Raw genomic sequence first — 5,265 nt, forward strand, 5'->3', positions numbered from 1 at the left:
ATATTGTCCTGGAATCACGAGCAGTTTAATTGGGCTGTGATCCTCGTGTGACCCAGTTCTGTTTGATAAGAGCCATGTGAAGGGGTGGTGGGGGTGGGGTGGCGGGGTGAATGCATCTTTGACGATGCATTATCTAAACACTCAGAAACTCTCTCTCGCTCCCTCGCTCTCTCTCTCCTTCTTCTTTGCACACATTGTTGGTTTTTTCTTTGCATGGCTGCTCGTCAACGATCAATCCCCCAAAGTAAAAGTTGCCACACTTGAAATTGCCACCATGTTGACAAAGGAAAAACTTCAGAAAAACCACTGACTGATAAAAAAACTTTAAGAAGTAGGTTTACTCAGTGTAATATTTGTGGATTCTACTTCTACATCTGCCTTTCAGAGGAATATCAATTGTACCAATTGATAATTGAAGAGTTTTTGCCCTTTTCCAGGACTACTGCCGACCTGGCCAACAGGGCAACACAGGATTTGCTGCAATCTTAGTCCATTCCAACAGAATAGCAATCAGTAGATTAGTTCACAGGATGTAGTAAAGATTTTCTCCTGATTAAGTCCTACGTCTGCGATACAGACTAAGAGCAAGTTTCCCTCACTGTGCTAACCAGTTCCCTGCTGCCAGACCTTGGAGAATTAACTTGGCAAAAAAGCTAAATATATCCAACTATTAATTGTCTAAAAAGACTATTCTGTTAGTTGCTATGGGGAGCAGAAGCCCGTTCTCATTAGAGAGAGACAGTAAACCTGAGCACCACAATATAAAAGCCATAATTAATCTTTAACCAAAGAATGACCGAGGAGTGGGTTCTCTTCCAGTTCTGAAGCCTGGAACCAAATTTAAAACTTTCACGGCACAGACACCAGAGCTTAACAACCTTCACCTACAAACGATCACTGACAGTGATTGACCTGCCGAGACAAAAAGGACACCGCAGTCCTATTCACGGCTGCTGAGAACATTAAATAAATTAGCCATCTGTATGGGAGCTCTGTCCCACGCTGCCTTCAGTGGCTGCTCACTTCAGACCCATTTTACTTTTTACTACCAACTGTAGTCACCTGCCAGAACTTGATGTCGACTCAAACTGCTTTGTCTTTCTGGAGAGAATCACAGTCATGAGTCTGTTCTTTGTTTGGCAAATATATCTCCATAAGAACACACTATATTTCTTTGCGATTTGACATCTAAATCATATTCAAGTAAATAAGCAAACCACAGACTTTATTATTTTATTTTTATTGCGTTTTTTTTTTTTTTTACCAACACTGACTCTTGGGTTAGCACATAATTTAGTAACCTGCCAGAATATTGTGCTGCCTCATTCTTCTCTCTTCTTAGATATTTGAATTTTTATACCAAATTGTGAAGAACTTTATTTTTTTGCCCTTTCAAATAAAAGTTCGGGCAGAAAAACAGACTACAAATTTGAGTTCTTACTGCCAATTTGGAATACTGGAATACTGAAGTTGTATTTGTCATTGCTTTAATGGAATACTGAAGTTGTATTTGTCATTGCTACTGCCAATTTCTTTAATGGGATACTGAAGTTGTATTTGTCATTGTTTTTCACCACTCACTGCTGTGTGCATGGGGCGACAGGATTGTGTACGATTAAGGCTAAAGACCGCAGAGAAGTGTCCGTGATTACAGGTCAGTGGAAGGTCACACACGAGGTGTAGCTGCCGTCCTATGTTTCACCGACACAGGACCAAACCTAAGCTGTACACGGAACCCAAGTGTAAGGTTCAGGAAGATGAGTCTTAATCTCCGTGTTCATACAGGACATAGCCTGCTTACGTAGACTCTTTCTCAGTCTCTGCTGTGTGATGTACCGTTGGCACACGTCGTAATGTCCCTTCTGAGAACAATCACATCTCATCTACGGCAGATAAGTCATCTTCCAACAAGTCAAGGTGTCATGGAGAACGGGCGCTCGTTGCCTGGTGATGGGTGTCGAGGGACACGCCGGTGTCACCATCAAATATTCAAGATATCTGTGCCTGCAGTGACTACAGCCCCCAGGATGTGGACAGCAGCCTGCGTCACACCTCTGCAGGTGAGACTCTAACAACCCTCTGACAACAACACTGGGAAAATGAGACAAATGTATGGAAACAGTCAGGCAGGAGAGGATTAAGGGAAGACCGTAATTGTGCTTTCAATCGAATTCACCTGAGATGAATCCTAACACTTGTGGCATCGAACGACATTTGTTCAACCCTGTGTTCCCTGGAGGACACTTCAAGAAGCACCAGAGGAGGGGCTTAATGCAACAAGTAATCCGTGTGGGCGATAGGAAAATGAGGCAGAAACACAATCCCACCACAAGAGTAAAAAAAAAAAACAACCAAATGAATAACAAACGTACATCAAACTGTAGGTTCATATGGTCCTTGATGAACATATCGTTAAAGCTCACAGTTGAACGAGTCTCGTTTTTTTTCATGGGGTGTTTGTTTGAATTCAACACATTCCTCCAAAGGCCAAAAATACAGACGTGCTAAAAGCAGCGAAACAGAAACTACAACTGACGATGTTTCAGTCTGGGATAATGACTGTGATTCTGTTGTAAACTCAAACTGATGATAATACAAATCCTTGAACTGACGGAGTACTTTGTAAACACCGCGTTAGTGTAGACACAGTTGTCTTCGGCTCGGGTTTAAAAAGCACATCTTTCAGCACACGTCTTAGCCGAAGAAAAAAAAAGAAGACATTTCCAAACTGTTTCCTCTCCGGTTAATTTCTTAACATGCCGCAAACTAATATCGCACATCGTCATTGCAGGCTGTTCGGCATTACAGTGCATTAGCGGCTTGATTGCCAGACGCTAATGTGGACGAGAGTAACGAGAAGACCTGCTGTTTTTGAGGGGCTTTAAAGGTTTCCACCAAATGAGGGAAGGACGTAAATTTCAATCAGCGAAGCCACTGGAGCGTCGGGTGCTTAAAAGGCAAGTCAAGATTAATGAAAAAGGAAAAACACAAGCATGGGAATTTAACAAATGCCAGTTTGAGTCATATCTTGTCACTTCAGGCAAACAGGCAGTGATCACAGTGTTTGGCACAGTGAGCGCGTGACTCAGGACAAATGTCTGTCTCATCCGAAGGGCAGACATTTATGAGCAAAGTCTATTAAAACCCTCCGAACTGTAACATTTACAGACGTATTTCCTTAGAAACAAACTATTTTAGAGTTTTTTTGCCACATATAGTGAAGTGGTTTTTAGGCCTGCCTTACATGCAGAGGGTCCTGGGTTTGATCTCTAGAGAAACCACATACTTAATGGCGCCTCCTGTGGCAGCCTGGGTGGGTTGCTGTGAATTTCTCCATTGGTGAGTGAATAAGGGACTCATTTAAAAAAAGAATCCCTTCTCTAATGTCCTCTAGATCACATTTTGTATGTCGTGTGTGTACAAATAATTAGCAGTAAAGTTACTGACGTATCCATTTTTCTACATTATCCTCTCTCCAAGGCCTGAAGACAAACACACGCCTTCACATGAGTCAGTTTGTCTTTTTCCGTACATGTGAAGCAGACACTGCAGACTTGATTATATAGTAATACATCGCCTTTCACAAGCAATACTAATGGGTTGCGTTCATGTGTATTTCGTAAGAATCCCTGATGATAAATGTGTCAGTACCGGGAAGATAAATTGCCTCTATTCACTGTATGGAAGAGGGGCTCGAACCACCTACACCGAAATATATGTGAGCGTGTGTCACATAACATCCTGAATCTGTAGGCAGTAAAAAAAGGAGCTTTTATGGTCTGATTTATGGCTGTGCTGTTCTCACATTTTATCATAACCAAATTATTCTTATAAGTACAATGCAACGCAAATGTCTGTATTGGCAGTTTGAATTTTGCAGGTAGAGGAGTACTGATCATGGGAAATATAAAGCCGTGTTGACACAGAGGTTTTGTAGTTAAACTTGCCATTTAAAAACACACTTTTGTTTTCGAAGAAACAAACAAACGGCAGACCTGGGGTCAGATCACAGATGGTGTGTTGTAGTGTGTTAATGCATCAAAAAACAAAACAAAAAAAACAACAATGTTAAACCACCAGTGTTGTTAATTGACCCGTGACAGTCTTATTTATAGGCAAATGGAGCAGAAAATGTACTGCCTCTCTGACTCTCTCTGTCTCTATCTCTCTCCCTCCCACTCTCTCTCTCTCTCTCCTTTTCTGACTCCATGTGCCACAGGCTGGAACTGTGTTCGCCAAAGCTGTGGAGCTTTGAGAGACTTGCCACTTAATCAAACTGTCATTCTGGGTCCGGTTTCGGGGAGGACCTGCTCGTCTGGATCATGACATGAGCAGGGTCAAACTTAATGGCACCAGGCAAACATCACATCTAGGTTTCTCCTGTTCCTCTCTCTCTGTCTCTCTCCCTCTCTCTCTCCTTGTCACCTCCCCGGGCTGCTCACCCTTGGTGTTTTCATCTCCATCTCACCGCCTTCCTGCCAGAGCATAAACACAGTGCATCTCTCTTCCCCTCGCGTCTATTTACAGCCCCACACTGTATGTCAATTGTACTCACACACCCTTCACATTTTACTACCTCGCTCTCTTTTTTTTTTTTACCTCCCTACTTTTCTATGATCTCCATATTCTCTCTGCCTCCTTTGGTGCTGCAGTCTCCTCTCTGTCTCCTACTGGGAGACAGGTGACAAAGCAGAGGATAAGCATGAGAGAAAAAGGAAGGAGAGAGTGGTGGTGGAGGATGCAGAATAGAAGGGGACAAACGGGGTAAAGGCACAGACCGAGCGCACAGCCAGTCACGGCCTTGCGGCTGCGGGGGCAGACGCGGGAGCAGGTGGTGATTTACTCGGACAATTTTGGAGGATAATTGTGGACATGATCGGCTATAAAGAGACAACTGTCGCAAAGAAACCTCTTCCAAATGAAGTGCTGCGTCAGTGAAGTGCCGCTCTGCCGTCGGAACAACGTGAGATGAGATTGGGCGGGCGGCAGCTCCAGGGCTGAGCTGCAGGGCCTGTGAACACAGCTCCAGGCTGTGACACTGAAGCAACGCCGTGGTTGTCAGAGTCATTGAAGATCAGCACGGGAACACGCGACAAAGAGAGTCTGCAGTCTACAGTAGAGATTTGTCCTTGCTTCTTAGATAGGTTTTAATTTGTTCGCCGGCTTTGAACGCGGCGCAGACCGCGTGCTGCATTTTAACACACTTGTAGGATGAGTGCTATCTGTATTTAACAGCATGAACTACTTTGAGGTTTATTTGCTGTT

General features: G+C 43.5%; 1 protein-coding gene across 2 annotated transcripts in view; it reads right to left on the reverse strand.

The window, feature by feature from the left end:
• asic1b (acid-sensing (proton-gated) ion channel 1b) overlaps window positions 1-5,265 on the reverse strand; it is a 145,018-nt gene that overhangs the window by 34,759 nt on the left and 104,994 nt on the right. The window lies entirely within an intron of this gene.

This window comes from Cynoglossus semilaevis, chromosome 11, assembly GCF_000523025.1.
Source record: "Cynoglossus semilaevis isolate Cse_v1.0 chromosome 11, Cse_v1.0, whole genome shotgun sequence".
Classification (NCBI taxonomy): domain Eukaryota; kingdom Metazoa; phylum Chordata; class Actinopteri; order Pleuronectiformes; family Cynoglossidae; genus Cynoglossus; species Cynoglossus semilaevis.